This window comes from Pan troglodytes, chromosome 2 (assembly GCF_028858775.2).
Source record: "Pan troglodytes isolate AG18354 chromosome 2, NHGRI_mPanTro3-v2.0_pri, whole genome shotgun sequence".
Taxonomy (NCBI): domain Eukaryota; kingdom Metazoa; phylum Chordata; class Mammalia; order Primates; family Hominidae; genus Pan; species Pan troglodytes.
This window is the reverse complement of record NC_086015.1, coordinates 43,169,923-43,188,474: the sequence shown is the minus strand read 5'-3', so window position 1 is coordinate 43,188,474 and position 18,552 is coordinate 43,169,923. Positions and strand designations below refer to the sequence as shown.

The 18,552-nt window shown below is 44.8% G+C and overlaps 1 long non-coding RNA gene across 1 annotated transcript in view; it reads right to left on the bottom strand.

Annotated features, from left to right (window-relative positions):
• Positions 1–7,299: 7,299 nt before the first annotated feature.
• LOC134809436 (uncharacterized) overlaps positions 7,300–18,552 on the bottom strand; it is a 21,365-nt gene continuing 10,112 nt past the window's right edge. The window contains exons 2-3 of the long non-coding RNA XR_010155164.1: positions 10,234–10,370; positions 7,300–7,771 (exon numbers count right to left, since the gene is read on the bottom strand). This is a non-coding gene — a long non-coding RNA (uncharacterized LOC134809436). The remainder of the gene's footprint in view (positions 7,772–10,233; positions 10,371–18,552) is intronic.

Sequence of the window (18,552 nt, the reverse complement as noted above, 5' to 3'; positions counted from 1 at the left end):
TCTGTAACCAATATGCCGTTGGTTACAAGTGAGTCACAAGTCTGCCCAGATTGAAAGGAAGGGGGTATTGGACATCACCTTTTGGTAGGGAAGAGGCAAAATTCTAGAACATGCATACATCTTTGGAAAGTGACATCTCCACAGTCAGTCTTCCCCCCAGTGAAGTAGCATCTCCATGAAGAACCACGTCTCATTTGATTTTTATTGCATCCCCAGTGCTAGAATGGTACCAGAACACATAGTAAGTGCTAGATTCGTGTTTTAGAGTGAATACATGAAGGATTATCTTTCAAGGAGTCATTCAGGCCCAGCTCTTCTCCCTGTAAGTGTATTTCCTGTCCCAGCCCTTGCTTTTGGCCTGATCTGCTCTGGAGAAAGCCCAGTGTTTGTATTGGAGGGTGGGAGTCAAGCCTATTATGGGGGTGGGGATGTGCACATAAAAACAGTTATTGGAGATTAAGAAGTAGGTAGCCAATGAGTTTATGGGGCAGTTTTCTACTGAAAGGGTATTGAAAACCTAGTCTGCTTTTCCCCATTCTTTATTCTGGAAATGTCCAAGTGAGGTGGTTTTGTCCTCCAGGCCATAGTGAGCAGGAAAGTGGCCCAACTTGCAGGGTCTGGGCAAGAGGTGACCCTGAAGCTGCCCACAAGCCTGTGAAGTTACTCGAAGTCTCCTTGCTTTGTTATTTGTGAAAGACCTTCCATTTGATCTTCCCAAAGTCCTGGAGCACATACACGTTCTCCTCCCGTCTTCCTATTTTCCAAGAGGGGTAGCAGCATCTGCCATTCACCCAAGCCAGAGAAGATAGCCCAGGCTTCTCCCTGCATTACTGCCTCATATCAGTGGGCTTTGGCTTCCCAAGTATGTCTTCCCCTTGCCCCCTGCTTCATTTCCACATTGATTTGTGAGCTCCAACATGTGACTACCATAGCAACAGCCTCCTCATTTCTCTCCCCACCACCAGTGCCACCCCCAAACCATCAGTCCTCCAATCCAGCCTTGCAGCAGTTTCTCACCACCTCTGTCGCCTTAAAATCCACGCTTCTTAGGTCATTCAAGGCCCTTCCTGTGCAGCTGTTACTGTGTTTATGGCCTCCTCCAGGAGGGGAGAATTCTATCCTCTAGATCCTTTCATGTTCTTTCCAGGCTGTGTCACATCGCTCTGATTTTACCCAGGGCCAACTCACCCATCCGGCACAGGGGGCAACACTGCCTAGGGTCCACAATCCTTTTAGAAGCTCATGAAAATGTTTAACTCATTTTACTATCAGAAGGGAAAAACAAACTTTCAGGCCGAAGAAATTGTTTGAATATATAACATTAACATATTCGGCTTTATACCACCACAGTCGTAAAATATACTTTTAAATATTTTTTTATGGAAAAGGAGCCCATTAAGGCAAAGGTACTTAGGGCCCACAAAAATCATAATGGGGCTCTGGTTTTGGTTATGCTGTCCTTCCCCCCAGCCTGTGGCAGAGCTGCCTAGTTAGATGCCCAGCTAACTTCCGAAGAAAACTCTAGCAGAGGCTTTGCCTGGGAACCCTCAGGAACCACTCCCTGGTCCCAAATCAGGAGCTATGAGGACTGAGGTCCGTGTCCCCAACCCCCACCTGCGTCCCGGAAGGCAGGCGCGGGGGTGCCCTGCTGCGGGCCAAGGGGGCGGTACTCGGGTCTCGCTGGCTGCAGCTCGCCCGCCCGCCCTGCCAGCTCCACCCGACCTAATCGGAAAAAGGAAGCTGGCCCTGAGCTGTTCTCTCTCTTCTTCCTCAAAAGCTCCGCCCACCACCCCCTTCCCACCCCCTTCCCACCCCGCGCCTCCCCAGTTACGTTTCTTACGAAAAAGTGCTGCTGAGAATTCCCAGAAAGTCCCGGATATGAAGTCACTCGCGTGAGGTCACCGAGCCTGGTTCCAAGAATCAGAAGCTTGTGGGGGAGAAAGGAAAGCGCAGAAAAAGAAGGAGCAGTGATCGGAGTTGTGGGTGCTGTCGCGGCCAGGGGCGGGAGGCGGGAGGCGGGAGGCGGGCCCCCGCCCCCTCCCCCCTCCGCCCCCTCCCCCCCCGCCCCCGCTAGATCGGCAGGGTCCCAGGCGTCTCCAATCAGGCCTTGGCCGGTGTGACCCCTGGAAAAGTTCCAAAGGAAACTAGGCTTCACTACCATATTAGAGAAATGCCGACTGAACACAGAAATACCGATCCTTATTGACCAAGATCAAAAAGTCTGATACTGCATGGTGTTGGAGCAGGTGGGGAAACAGCAGTGTTTATCCACTGTTGTCAGGGAGAGAGAACTGGCCGGGTCTGCCAGTTTGGAGAACAACTTGGAAATATGATCAGAATTTTAAATGAGCATACCTTTTGACCTAACAATCGCACATCTAGGAACTTATCCTACTGAGAAATACAAGGATAAATGCTTAAGAGAGTTTTCAGCAGCATCATTTGAAATACTGAAGGTTAGAACCCACCTAGATGTCCATCATAGGAAACTAGTCTAAAAAATGCCATGGTACATCCGTACTCTGGAATACTATGTGCTGTGAAAAAGAATGAGGCAGCTGTTTATGAGCCAGCTCTGTGTTCCCCATTACGGTCTTTTTTGTGTATGTGTGTGACAGGGTCTTATTCTGTCTCCTGGGCTGCAGTGCAGTGGTGCAGTCATGGCTCACTGCACCCTCGATCTCCTGGGCTTAAGTGATCCTCCCACCTCAGCCTGCCAAGTAGCTGGGACCACCGGTGCACGCCACCATGCCTGGATAATATTTTTCAATTTTTTGTAGAGATGGGGGTCTCACTATGTTGCCCAAGCAGGTCTTAAACTCCTGGGCTCAAGAGATCCAACCCCCTCAGCCTCCCAAAGTGCTGGGATTACAGGCGTGAGTCACCACACCTGGTCTGGTCATTTCTTAAAGGTATATATTCATTCAACAGACATGTTTTGAGCACCTACAAAGTGCATGGCACATTGCAGATACTGGCAATAAAACAGAGAACAAAACAGCTTATGGGGATGGGGAAAACCAATAAAATGCATCAAGCGGTGATAAGTGCTTTGAGGAGACTCACTCAGAGCAAGGGGTACAGAAAATGTCAGGGTTGTGCTATGTTAGATTGGGTGGTCAGAGAAGGCCTCTGGGACAAGTTGACTTGGGAGCAGAGACCAGAATGATGGGAGAGAATGTCACCTATCTGCCTGGTGTAGGGCCTAGCCTGTGCCCAGGATTTTACTTGGACACAAAGACCAGCCAGGAGGCCAGCAAAGCTGAAGAGGAGCTGGCAGGGTCACAGTGGTAGGAGGAACAGTAGTGAAGGAGAGGAGGAGGAGGGTCAGGTAGGACTTCCTAGGCTTTTGTGAGGATTTTGGCTTTCATAGCCATTGGAGGGTCTTGCACAAAGAAGTGACATGACTCGACTTAGGTTTTAAAGGATCCCTCTGGCTGCTGAGTGGAGACTACTACAGAGGGGCAAGGGTAGAATCTGAGAGCCCAGGAAGGAGGCTGCTGCAACCATGGGAGATACAGCAGGGCTGGACCAGGGTGGTAGGAGATGTCACGCAGTGATCTGCTTCTGGGTACATTCTGATAGTAGAGCTGATAGGATCTGCTGATAGCCCCAGATGTAAGTATGAGAGAAAGAGGAGTGTGTAACTATAAGCATGGAGTTATCTTTCATCAGGAGAGGGAAGCTGGTGGGAGGAGCAAGATTTTGGGGGACCGGGGTGAAGAATCAGTCTGAACTCACATGGGTTGGGAATTCAGGAGTGATGGAAACATGAGAGCTGTTTGGAATTTGTAGCAGAGAGGGTCCCAGGGAGAGACAGCTGGCACCCTGGAATTGAGAAATTTGAGGAGGGTTTAATAAAAGGAGCCTTTAGAAAAGAGTAGCAGGATGTAGAGAAACCAGGAGGGCAGTGTAGGCCCCCAGGGCTAGTAACAGTGGGGCCTTAACCATCCATAGTTCTGAAGGAGTGAGAAGAGGGAGTTGCTGGAACCTGGGGACAAAGATAGCTAAAAGGTAGCTGAGTGGAGAAGACAACATCTAAACTCATGTGATTTCATCCAAGGAAGGGGATTTATCTTTTTTTTTTTTTTTTTGAGATGGAGTCTTGCTCTGTCACCCAGGCTGGGGTGCAGTGGCACAATCTCGGCTCACTGCAACCTCCGCCTCCCAGGTTCAAGTGATTCTCCTGCCTCAGCCTCCCGAGTAGCTGGGATTACAGGTGTGCACCACCACACCTGGCTAACTTTTGTATTTTTAGTAGAGACAGCATTTCACCATGTTGGCCAGGCTGGTCTCGAACTCCTGACCTCAGGTGATCCACCCGCCTTGGCCTCCCAAAGTGCTGGGATTACAGGCATGAGTCACCACACCAGCCTGGGATTTATCTTTTAATAGACAAGTTTGTATGTTGCCAACTGACAGGAGCTGAGGCCTTTGGTGGAAAAATGCAACCAGTCCATGGCAACCCTACAGGGAGAACAAATATCCTGACCTCACTCTCCACCCCTCCTCCAAAGGCTATGGGAAGCCGGAGAGCAAGGGAGCCCATGGATGCAGCACATATGGGTCAGTCCCCAGCCCAGAGCAGGGAGGAGAAGGATTGCAAGCGGGTCTGGAGTGGCGCATGGAGGCCAGGGACGCAGGAGCCAGCAGTGAAGGTGATCCGCAAAGCCGTAAGGCTGGAGAAGGGATCTCTTAGGAAGTGAGGCAGATAGAAAAGTGGACCCAGTTCACTGTCCTGGGGCCCTCCAATATTTAGAGATTGAGAGATAAAATAGAGCCAGGAAAGGAACCGCCAAAGGAGCAGTCAGTAAGACAGGAGAACAGAGAGCTGTGCCTGAGGCCAAGGGAAGCAAGTGTGTCTAGGAAGGGGAAGGGAGGCGGGGCTGAGATGAAGACTCCAGAGAGGTCTAGTAGGATGAGGGTGTGTGTGTCTGTAAATAATGTACATAGCATATTTCTGGAAAGCAACAAAAACTCTTTTTAAAAATTTTTATTTTTATTTTTATTTTTTTTGAGACGGAGTCTCTGTCACCCAGGCTGGAGTGCAGTGGCGTGATCTCGGCTACTGCAAGCTCTGCCTCCTGGGTTCACGCCATTCTCCTGCCTCACCCTCCCTAGTAGCTGGGACTACAGCAGGTGCCCACGACCATGCCAGCTAATTTTTTGTATTTTTAGTAGAGACAGGGTTTCACCGTGTTAGCCAGGATGGTCTCGATCTCCTGACCTCGTGATCCGCCCGCCTTGGCCTCTCAAAGTGCTGGGATTACAGGCATGAGCCACCGCGCCCAGCCAAAAAACTCTTAATGGTGGCTCTAGCGGAGACATCTAAGGGTAAACAGAAGAAATGAGACCTAACTTTTCATTTTCTTCCATTTTTGATATTTTTAATCATGTATATGTATGAATTTTATCAAAGGAAAGAAAATAGGACTTTTTAAAAAGGCTCTGCCACCTCAAGAAAGATATAATTTTATAGAAAAAGCAGATCCAGGCGGGGCACGGTGGCTCATGCCTGTAATCCCAGCATTTTGGGAGGCTGAGGCAGGTGGATCACCTGAGGTCAGGAGTTGAGACCAGCCTGACCAACATGGTGAAACCCCATCTTACTAAAAAATACAAAAATTAGCCTAGGCTGGTGGCAGGCATCTGTAATCCCAGCTACTCAGAAGGCTGAGGCAGGAGAATCCCTTGAACCCGGGAGGCGGAGGTTGCAGTGAGCCGAGATCGAACCATTGTACTCCAGCCTGGGTGACAGAGCAAGACTCCATCTCAAAAAATAAAAATAAAAAAGCAGATCCACAGTTTTTTTTAATCAGTTGAAAGACAGGCTTGGAAAAAAACAAACAACCCCATCAAAAAGTGGGCAAAGGACATGAACAGGCATTTTTCAAAAGAAGACAAACATGTGGCCAACAAGTATATTAAAAAAAACCTCAATAGCACTGATCATTAAAGAAATGCAAACCAAAACCACAATGAGATACCATCTCACGCCAGTCAGAATGGTGATTATTAAAAGATCAAAAAATAACAGATGCTGGTGAGGTTGCAGAGAAAAGGGAATGCTTAACACTGTTGGTGGGAGTGTAAATTACTTCTGCCACTGTGGAAAGCAGTGTGCCAATTCCTCAAAGACATAAAAACAGAGGTACCATTCAACCCACCAATCCCATTACTGGGTATATATCCAAAAGAATATAAATCATTCTATCATAAAGACATATGCACGCCTATGTTCATTGCAGCACTATTCACAATAGCAAAAACGTGGAATCAACCTAAATGCCCATCAGTGACAGACAGAATAAAGAAAATGTGATACATATGCACCATGGAATACTATGCAGCCATAAAAAAGAATGAGATCATGCCCTTTGCAGGAACATGGATGAAGCTGGAGGCTATTATCCTTAGCAAACTAATGCAAGAACAGAAAACCAAATACCACATGTTCTCAGTTTGGAGTTTGAGACCAGCTAAATGATGGACATGGACACACAGAGGAGAACAGACACTGGGGCCTACTTGAGGGTGAAGGGTGGAAGGAAGGAGGGAATCAGGAAAAACAACTAGTGGATACTAAGCTTAGTACGTGGATGATGAAATAATCTGTACACCAAACCCCTGTGACACAAGTTTACCTAGGTAATAAACCTGCACATGGACTCCTGACCCTAAAATAAAAGTTAAAAAAAAAAAAAAGCAAGAAAGGCAGCCTTGGGGGTAACCCTGGGATTTGAGAAAGAGAGCTGATAGAGTCTGGGACGGGCAAGGCTGAGAAGAGAATGGCTGGAAGCATCTTCTCCATGTGTCAGTCCAGCCAATGGTTTTAGGAGCAGTGACCTCTGACATCTGGTTTAAATTATGTCCTGCTATGTGCTTCATGACTTGCCCCTCACTCCACTCCTTCCAACTCAAGACTTCAAGAAAGCTTAATTCATCACATCTTAGTATCTTTTCAATAATTTTACATGTCATGCTTTAAGTATTTTCAGTCTTGTATATCAAAAATAAATCCCCCTCCTTAGATGATGTCCAAGCTTGGATGGTGTCATCTTGGAAGACAGATTCCTCCTAGTTCTCTTTCTGATGAAGCTAACCCTCAGACAAGGTGTGTCTTCCTTGCAGAGCACAGAATCCTCTGGACAGAAAGCTTTCTTTCTTTCTTTCTTTCTTTCTTTCTTTCTTTCTTTCTTTCTTTCTTTCTTTCTTTTCTTTCTTTCTTTCTTTCCTTTCTTTCTTTCTTTCTTTCTTTCTTTCTTTCTTTCTTTCTTTCTTTCTTTCTTTCTTTCTTTTCAGTTAAGAATCAGCTCCAAATTTGTGGGAATTATTTGAGGATTGTACTCTGATTCTTATCTCTATTGCAGGTCCCAAGGAGGATAGGGTCCTGGTTAAAGACTCCGGTGGAACCAGTCCCTCAGGAGCCTCAGGCCAACTTTAGGAGGCTTCTCACCAATAGATGGAGGGATGAGATTGGGGGAGGGAAGTGGTAAGAGATAGCTTTGGGAAATCTCATCCTCTCCTTTCCTAGGGCTGCTTCCTTGGGTTGGGAGTTGGGGACTCCCAGTCTGACAGACTTGAGACTTTTCTGACATGGGGGTTTTCCCAAAAGGGAAGGGCCAGCAGAGGAAAGGGAGCCATCAGCCCAGGCCATCTCCCCTCTTGGAGCCTGACTGTGGTGGGCTAAGGTCAGTCAGAGCTCCACTTTCTTCTCCATTGCTCAAACTTCTCAGTACAGCCTGTGCCTTTGAGTTTTCCCACCTCTGTCCTGATTAAAAAAAAAAGAAAAGAAAAAGAAAACTCCATGAGAGCAAGGAGCTTGTGTGTATCATTTTCTGCTAATGATCAATGACTAGAATACCATCTGGCACTCAGTTGAGTACACAGGATGAATGAATGCCCAAAATGCCTTTTCCGCAGCTCAAACTACATTTCAGGAGAAACTCCCTAAACCAGCTTCTCCATCACCCACTCAGAAATCTTCCAACCATCCATTTTTAGAACCCCATACACATAGGTCCTGGGGTTGGCAGCCTCTACTCAGTGGTGTACTATAGCCTCAGAGAGGTGATTGTGCACATCTCTGCCCAATTTCACTTTCTGTGCCAGTAGCTTGAAATCAGCCATTGTGGAATAATTTACACCACAGAAACTGGAAAACACTAAAGATCATGGCTTCCCTCCTCCCTCCATCCCTGCCCCAACCCAGAGAATTGGTTGTTAATCATTTACCAGCACACTACTGCCTCCAGTCCCGTTTTGCCACTAACAAGCTCTATGATTCCATCAAGTCACTTAATTGCTCTGAGCTTCAGTTCTCTATAAGGTAGACATCCCATAATATCTACCTATAGGATTGTTGGGAGGATTAAATGTGATTATAACCCTGTAATGTGTTTAGCACACTCGCTTGTAGAAGATACTCAATACACTTTAGTATGGTTCCAGTTATCTGTTGCTGCATAACCAATTGACAAATGTAGTGGCTTCGTACATTTATTTTGCTCATAAATCTATAATTTGGGCAGAACTTGATGAGAATAGCTAATAACTGGAAATACATGAAGGCTAGAGGTGAGAATCATCTGAAACTGTGTTCACTTATGAATCTGGCAGTTGATGCTGGCTGTCAGCTGGGGCCATTGGCCAGGACACCTACATGTGAGGTGTGTGCCAGGTAGCCCAGGCTTCCTCACAATATGGTGGCTGAGTTTCAAAAGCGAGTATTCCAAGAAAAAGCTAGGTAGAAGCTATATCACCATTTCTAACTTAGCCTTAGAAATCACACACTATCACTTATTTTACGTTCTATTTATTAGAAGCAAGTCACTAAGTCTGGCCCATTTTCTTTCTTTTTATTGAGACGGAGTCTCGCTCTGTCGCCCAAGCTGGAGTGCAATGGCATGATCTCAGTTTACTGCAACCTCTGCCTCCAGGGTTCAAGAGATTCTCCTGCCTCAGCCTCCCAAGTAGCTGGGATTACAGGCGCGCGCCACCACGCCTGGCTAATTTTTGTATTTTTAGTAGAGACAGGGTTTCACCATGTTGGTCAGGCTGGTCTCGAACTCCTGACCTTGTGATCCACCCACCTCAGCCTCCCAAAGTGCTAGGATTACAGGTGTGAGACACTGCGCCCAGCCACCTGGCCTGTTTTCAAGGGGAGGGATGTTAGATTCTGATTTTGATAAGAAGAGCATGTGGCCAGGCGTGGTGGCTCATGCCTGTAATCTCAGCACTTGAGGAGGCCAAGGTGGGTGGATCACTTGAGGTCAGGAGTTCAAGACCAGCCTGGGCAACATGGTGACTATCTCCACCAAAAACACAAAATGTGTCAGGCATGGTGATACACGCCTGTAATCCTGGCTACTTGGGAGGCTGAGGCAGGAGAATTGCTTGAACCTGGGAGGTGGAGGTTGCAATGAGGCAAGATTATGCCACTGCACTCTAGCCTGGCAAAAAAAAAAAAAGACTTAATTGCAAAAAAAAAAAAAAAAAAAAAAAAGCATGAAAGAATGTGTAGGCATGTTTTTAAACCATCACAGCCATTATTATTGTTGTTGCCTTTAGTATGCTCTAGCCTGTAGTATGGGAACTATCCCACTTCTTAGCCTATGCGCTCACCGCGGGAGGGCAGGAATGCATTCGATTCTTTAAGGTTCATCTCCTGAACCCTCTATCATTCTGCATGTGAGCCTAGGGCCCTGCAGGATTCAGTAACTGTTATATAAATGAATTTCCTCTTGCAAGAGCTGGCCCTGGACATTTATGCTCCAGTTCCTTAGGATGACATCCCAGTTGGCCCCATAAGAACTAAGGTGAGAGCCAGGTGCAGTGGCTCACGCCAGTAATCCCAGCACTTTGGGAGGCCAAGGCGGGTGGATCATCTGAGATCAGGATTTCGAGACCAGCCTGGCCAACATGGTGAAACCTTGTCTCTACTAAAAATACAAAAATTAGCCAGGCATGGTGGCAGGTGCCTGTAGTCCCAGCTACTTGGGAGGCTGAGGCAGGAGAATCGCCTGAACCCAGGAGGTGGAGGTTGCAGTGAGCTGAGATTGTGCCACTGCAGTCCAGCCTGGGCAACAGGGTGAGAGGTGAGACTCTGTCTCAAAAAACAAACAAACGAACAAACAAACAAACAAAACCTGAGGTGAGGGATCTGGACAGGACACAGCTAGGAGAGCGGGTGATTTTACCAGCAGGGCCATGATTCTAATAGGCCCTACTTACCTTGGGGTAGTGGATGATTGAGAGGGTAAGCTTATGGTTTAAACTCCTTCCAAAGCTTCCTCTGAAGTTGGAATGGCAAAATCATTGTCTGGAGTCAGGTCATGGGTTCATGATATAACCTCTTTCTTGGCCTTAGTCTGTCAAATGGAAATAAGAAAAGGTCCATAGGTTAGACATTTCCAATCGGTTATTTAGAAAACTAGGTTAGAAGCCAATTTCTTCTTCTGGAAATGGTTGACAGGGTCACAAGCTTCTCTCATAGGAAATAGGAAAAGATGAAGCACAGAGAAAAATGCCTTGTTCTGTGGGACATGAATCCATCTCAGTTTCTTTTTCTTTTTCTTTTTCTTCTTCTTCTTCTTTTTTTTTTTTTTTTTTTTTTTTGAGACAGAGTTTCACTCTTGTTGTCCAGGCTGGAGTGCAGTGGCGCAATCTCGGCTCACTACAACCTCTGCCTCCTGGGTTCAAGCAATTCTCCTGCCTCAACCTACCGAGTAGCTGGGATTACAGGCATGCCCCACCATGCCCGGTTAATTTTTGTATATTTAGTAGAGACAAGGTCTCACCACGTTGGCCAGGCTGGTCTCGAACTTCTGACCTCAGGCGATTCACCCTCCTTGGCCTCCCAAAGTGCTGGGATTATAAGTGTGAGCCACCACGCCCAGCCCCCTCTCAGTTTCTTTGAGATCCACAGAGCCAGGGTCTAATCCCAGAAAGAAACGAGTGCGTACACAGATGATCTCCTACTTACTATGGTTCTATTTACAATTTTTGTACTTCACTATAGTGTGAAAGCTATACACATTTAGTAGAAACCGTACTTCAAGTACCCATACAACTATTCCATTTTTCACTTTTAGTATTTAATAAATTACATGACATATGCAACACTTTATTGTAAAATAGTCTTAAAAGTGTTAGATGATTTTGCCCAGCTGTAGGCTAGTATAAATGTTCTGAACACATTTAAAGTAGGAGAGGCTAAGCTATGTTGTTTAGTAGGTTAGGTGTATTAAATGCATTTTTGACTAATGATATTTTCAATTTATGATGGGTTTATCAGGACTTAACTCCATCATAAGCCGAAGAGATCTCTATGTGGGCTGTTTGTGTGGGGACTTCTTTAGGAAAGATCCAGGAAGGAACGGACCAGAAAACCCTTCATTTCAATGGTGAGGGCAGGAGCAGAAGGAGAAAAACACAAGAGCTGGGAAAGCGAGGTGAGAGGGGTTCAGGGGAGAGAGGAGGTACAGAGTGGTCAGGCCCAGCCCTTCACTGGCTGGAGACCCCTTCCAGCCTTAGCTTCCTCTTCTCTTATTCCCCTCCTGCCCCAGCTTATGCCAGGAGCTCCCTGTCCTCAGTGGATCTTCCAGGTAAGTCTAAGAAGGGCTGAGGCCCCTGTGTGTCTTGCCTGGTTGGGGGAGTTCAGGTTACACCTCCAAGGCAGCCCCCAAGGGCATCAGGACATCAGTCTATGCTGGTTCCATACAAACACCAGGGCCGCTGGGTCTGTCCCTCACCATAGAGTAACCCTAGGCACTTCAGGGCCCCGACTCTGGGCCACAGTCCGCTCATTGATGAAATGAGCAGAGTTGTCTAGAATAGTTTTTCCTAAAATGTGTTCCATGAATCTCAGAGCCGGCAGGGATATTTCAAAGAAAAAACTGCCTCGAGCTCATTTCCCTCAGAAGCAAACCCAGAGACAAAGATTTGAGTGTTTCACTTGGATCCCAGGAAGCACTCATGGAAAGAAAGGAAGATGGGCAGGGAAGGGAAGGAAACCAACACAGGGTGTGTTGATGAGTAAATTACCAGGGTGGGCAACTGCAGCTCAATCTCCCTGGGACCTCTGGGATGCTGTCTGGAACACCCCTCAGTGTCTACCCTAACCCATTGTCACCTAAGGGCTGTATTCAGGGGCATGTCCAGCCTGCCCTGTGTGCCTGTGGAGCATGGTCCTGTGACCAGAAACATCACTCAGGCAGAGTCACCTGTGTTTGCAGTGAGAAACCATCAGGAGGTGTGAGAACTATGAAGCCCAAGGGGATACAAGCAGGGCATGGCTACACAGAGGTTGCTACACAGACAAGAAATTTTGTTCACATACATTTCATAAATGTGAGATCAATGATAATTTCCATAGAAATCTCAATACCTTTGTAATAATTATCATGGTCTTGTAGCATGCACCTGGGCCATCAGAGCTGAATTAAGCAGTTTAGCTCAGCTTGTATTTAGTAAAGAGAATAAATACCATTAGCTGTAGTCCAACTTGATAAAACATTTTCATACTGTTTTCATGGTATTGTTTATATTTATTATATTTCCATTTTATTGTTACTATTATTGTTATTATATCATATAATAATGGCAGTATGGCCCCAAATCATAAAGATAGATCCATCGTTCAAAAAAGGTTCATTAAAGAATAAAAGTATTATTGAAAATAGTAACAAAAATACTGCAATATAAAGTGTGATTATATATATTAGGGCAGATGAGTGGTTGAATCAGATGATTTTATACAAGTAGGAAAAAAAGTACGAATCAGAAATAAGGGTATGGGAATGAATATCCAAAAATAGGATTTTGTTAGCTTGTAATGCATTTCCTCTTGAGGCATCGTCTATTGTGAAACTTGTCAGATAGTGGCATGATGCCCAGTGAGGCCTTTGCATCATATTTGTTTGCATCAGACCCTGTAAACTAGTTAGAAAACCAATCAAGCTTTTCCTGAATGTGAGTAAAATAAAGTCTACTGTGATAGGGATGCACTTTCTCACTAAAGACAGAGAAAAGATTGAAACCACAAAGGCATCATTAAACTTGTCCAACTTACAGTGAAAATCAACACAATTCACACCATGGCTTATAAACTGAGTCATAGGCTACCAGGGAATATGATGATTACAGAAAAAGCAGAGCAAGCTCTTGATGAAATTACTGGATCAAACAACACTTTTGGCTGTCACAGAAAATCAATGGCACATTCTGTGAAAGAGCAATTGCTGTCCTGAGTGAGTGCTAGCACACAATTGGCTTCATTGTTGAATACAACCACTTGTGGTAAGCCTCATTCATTGTCAAGAATTCATCCCATCCCTGCCTTCTTGATGACAAATCCCTGATTTTGATCCATGCACCAAAGTCTCCAGTCTCAAGCAATTAATTACAAGTCATCTAAATCAGGCATGATCAACCCATTTTCCACCTTTCCAGTCTTCCTTGCTACTATAGGAGACCACGAAGCCCCATTCTGATCAATGAAATGTGATGGGAAGTCTGCTGAGGGTACTTCTTGAAAATTTTTGTTTTCTTAATAATTAGGCATACATGCTGGTACCTCTTTCCCTCCTTCTTCCTAAGTTGACCATGCCTGGGGCTGGGCAGCCATCTTGCAAATATGAAGCAACCAGTACAAGGTAAAAGCTGAAATAATTCTAGGCACATCCGCACTGCCATTATTGAGCCACTGAATGTCAGTGGTTGCCTACTTCAAGACTGCCTGCTATAGTATAGAAGTCAACCTCTCTATGTTTAAAGCCACTGTAACTTGTTTTCCATCACTGATAGTTGCAGACATTGCTAATGGGTGCACCACTGGTGTGTGGAGTGTGAGTCAGCTCTTCACATATTTTCAAGACACATGAGGGAAATGTGCTTGTTAACTTTTTATGCTGTTTATCACCGAATTCCTTTGCAAGATTAGATGAATGAGCTTCTGGCTCCCAGTTGGGTTCGGCAATGGCAATCCCCAGCAGGAAATGGAGAAGGAAGAGAGTGAGATCAGGGCACTTAATCCCCTGGCTTCCTGCCTGTGAGTCACCATGGGTTGGATGCATCCTTCAACAGGAGGCCACTGGTCCTCCCAAGACAGCCCACTCCATCGGTTCTCTCCCTTCTAATGACACCTTCCACCCTTTTTTTCTTCAGGCCTGTTGGTGGTAACAGCTTTGCTACTGCTTCTCCAGTTTATTGTATCATCTCTTGGCATACTTCTACATCTGCAAGACTGTAAATAGTCCCCTTGTAAACAAGCCTTCCTAAAATCAGGCTTCCTAAAACAAGCCTTTTTTTTTTTAAAGTGAAAACAAGTTTATTAAGAAAGTAAAGGAATAAAATAACGGCTACTCCATAGGCAGAGCCGCCTCATCTTGGTTTTAAGTGTGCTATTATCTTTTGGTATACTGACTGACCAACCAGCATCAATTCACAGATTTAAAAAAAAAAAAAAACTTGCAGCTGAATGTCAACCATACACCACTGTATTCACAAAGACCAGCTGTCAGGCAACAATCTGGCTCCTAATCTCGATATATATAGAAACAAATAGCAAGAAGAGTCAATGCTTTCAATTCATGGCCTCTCCTATTATGTCTTCTCAGAATACTGTGTAGAGAAATGGACAGTAAGTCAAAGACACTGTTGAACAAAGTATGCTGGTTGCTGAAGGAAAGATATTCACATGAGGTTTTGAAAGAAGAGATGAGATACAGCATCCCTTTGTGGTACTGATAGCTCTTTGATGTAGGTGGCTAGTTCAAGCAGCATCTCAGTGGCACATTCAGTATCTTGATTACCCTGAACTTTTGGCTTCTGGGCAAGGCTATCAACCTCTTTCATATTGAGAAAAAGACATCAAGATTTTGAAGACAGAACTGTGGTGCCAAAGCTTAGCCTTTGAGAATACAACTCTTTTCCTACATCTAAATGTTTTCTTCTCTTGGCAGAGAAATAAATTGATATAAAAGCAACCACTAGAAATATTAAAAACAGACTTATGAACCTTCAAATAATCAGACAAAAATACAAACATATAGGCGCACACACACATGCATACCGAAGAAGACAAAAATACACAGGGTAAAACATAGAAAACACAAGCAGTATTTAAATAGAAAACAAGATAAGAAGACACGGTTAAGGCGAATATGTCTCAGTTATATCAGCACATGTAAATGGGATAAAACTACTCACGATAGAAAAATGATTCTCACATCGAATGATAAAAGTGTCTTAAAAAGTGTATGATGTGTGCAAGAGATGCATCTTTGCCAAAATAACTCAGAAAGGTTAAAAATAAAATACAAACCAAGGTGTACCAGAAAATACTAAGCTGAGGCTGCAATGTTACCATCAGCCAAAATTAAATTAAATATAAAAATGTGAAACGAGGCAAAAAAAAGAAAAAAGTTAAACAGGAGCAAGAGTGGTATCCACCTGAAGAATCTAGTTTAGGCCGGGTGTGGTGGCTCATGCCTGTAATCCCAGCAGTTTGGGATTGCTTGCATCTAGGAGTTCGAGACCAGCCTGGGCAACATAGGGAGACCCCCTGTCTCTACAAAAATTTAAAAATTTGTGGGGCATAGTGGCATGTGCCTGTAGTTCCAGCTAGTCAGGAAGCTGAGGTGGGAGGATCACTTGAGCCAGGGAGGTCAAGGCTGCAGTGAGCCGTGATTATGCCACCACATTCCAGCCTGGGTGACAGAGTGAGACCTTGTCTCAAAAAAAAATAATAACAATGAAATAAGTAAAACCACAGTAAGATACCACCTTACCCTAGCCAGAATGGCCATTATTAAAAAGCCAAAAAACCGCAGATGATGGTGTGGATGTGGTGAGATGGGAATGCTTATACACTGTTGGTGGGAATGTAAATTAGTACAACGTCTATGGAAAACAGTATGGAGATTTCTTAAAGAACTCAATCTACCATTTGATCTGACAATCCCATTACTGGGTATCTACACAAAGGAAGAGAAGTCATTATATGAAAAAGACACCAGCACATGCATGTTTACAGCAGCACAATTCACAATTGCAAAGATATGGAACCAACCTAAATGTCCATCGACTAATGAGTGAATAGAGAAAATGTGGTATATATACCATAGAATATTACTCAGCTGTAAAAAAGAATGAAATAATGTCTTTTGCAGCAACTTGGATGAAGCTGGAGGCCATTATTCTAAGTGAAGTAACTCAGGAGTGGAAAACCAAATACTGTATGTTCTCACTTATAAGTGAGAGCTAAGCTGTGGGTACACAAAGGCAAACAGCATGGTGTAATAAACTTTGAAGACTCAGAAGTAGGGGGGTGGAAAAGGGGTGACAGATATTGGGACAATATACACTACTTGGGCGAGAGATGCACTAAAATCTCAGACTTCCCCACTATATAATTCATCCATGAAACCAAAACCCCCTGGGACCCCACAAGCTATTGAAAGAAAAAATTATATATAGAGAGAGAACGAAAAGGCCTGACATTGTGGGCACATCCTATACCCAGGTAAGAGGAGGATTAAACCAAGAGCTGTAAGGTGACAGATTAGCTGAAAGGTTCCAGAGGAGAGCTGACTGCACTAACAAACGTTGCGTTTTCAAACATGTTTCAGGTGCATGTCAGGTCATTCGGATGGGACAACAGTTTATACCACAGTAGCCAAATGTAAAAAGAAAAAGTCATTTCAGGAAAAGGCATCAGGTTGAAGGTAGTGCCTCCAAAGATAATGTCCTCCTGGAAGCTGTGAATGTATGAAAGGAGTTTTGTGGGTGTAATTCCGTTAACAATCTTGATGCCATCATCATGCATTGAGATGGGCCCTAAATCCAATGATAAGTGTCTTCAGAAGAGAAGAGGAGAAAAGGCCCACAGGGGAGAAGGCAACGTGAAGACAGAGCAGAGCCCAGAGGGACGCGGCCACAAGCCAAGGAGTGCCGAGGAGGGCCGGCAGCCACCAGAAACTGCAAGAGAGGCAGGGAATGGTTTTCCCTCGCAGCATCCAGAAGGAAACAGCAGTGCCAACACCTTGACTTAGGACTTCTGGCCTCCAGAACTGTGAGAGAATAAATTTCTATTGTTTTAAGCCAAAAAATAAAAAGCAAGGTGAAAGCAGCCATCATGATCATTATCATTTAACATGGCTCTAGCAGTTCATGCCAGTGTAATTAGACAAAAAAGAGAAATGTGATGTAAATATTGGAAAGAGGAAGCAAATTTATATGTAGATGATGTGATTGGAAAATTCCCAACTATTAGAGAGACAGTAATTCAGGATGGCTCGGGCGCAGTGGCTCATGCCTGTAATCCCAGCACTTTGGGAGGTTGAAGCAGGTGGATTTCTTGAGCCCAGAAGTTCGAAACCAGCCTGGAAACATGGCGAAACTCTGTCTCTACAAAAAATACAAAAATTAGCTAGGCATGATGGCGAGCACCTGTGGTGCCAGGTACTAGGGATGCTGAGGTGGAAGGATCACTTGAGTCCAGGAGGCAGAGGTTGCAGTGAGCCAAGATTGTGCCACTGGGCAACAAAGCAAGACCCCATCTCAAAAAAATAAATAAATAAAGATGATGGCAGTTTCCAAGGTTCATATACAAAACCCAGTAGCTCTCCTTTACTTTACTTTATATAAATAATATATGTATATATATAAAATCTATCAGAAATATATGATAGAAATTACAGTTATAATGGCAATCAAAAAGACAAAATATTTAGAAAAATATTTAAAAGACATATAAGGGCCTTTACAAAGATAATATTAAAATTATACAGAATGCTGGGCAAAGTGCTCCCAGCATTTTGGGAGGCCAAAGCGGGAGGATGGCTTGAGCTCAGGAGTTTAAGACCAGTCTGGGCAACACAGTGAAGCCTGACCACTGCTAAAAACAAACAAAATTAGCCAAATGTGATGGTGCACGCCAGTAGTCCCAGCTACTTGGGAAGCTAAAGTAAGAGCATTGCTTGAGCCCAGGAGTTTGAGTCTGCAGTGAGCTATGAGCCCACCACTGCACTGCAGCCTGGGCAACAAAGTGAGATCCTGTCTCTAAAAATAAAAATAAATAAAATAATAGAGAACATTCTATTCTAGGCTTTTGTTTTTTGTTTTGTTTTGAGACAGGGTCTCACTCTGTCTCCCAGGCTGGAGTGCAGTGGCATGATAATGACTCACTGCAGCCTCAACCTTCTGGACTCAAGTGATCCTCCCACCTCAGCCTCCCGAGTAGCTGGAACTACAGGCATATGCCACCACACACCACAAAGTTTTGAATTTTTGTAGAGACAGGGTCTCCCTATGTTGTCCAGGCTGGTCTCAAACTCCTGGATGCATGTGATCCTCCCACCTTGGCCTCCCAAAGTGCTGGGATTACAGGTGTGAGCCACTGTAGCCAGACTACTCTGTGTTTTTTGTTTTTTTTTTGAGACAGTGTCTTCCTCTTGTCACCCAGGCTGGAGTGCAGTGGTGTGATTTCAGCTCACTACAACCTCTGCCTCCGGGGTTCAAGTGGTTCTTCTGCCTCAGCCTCCCAAGTAG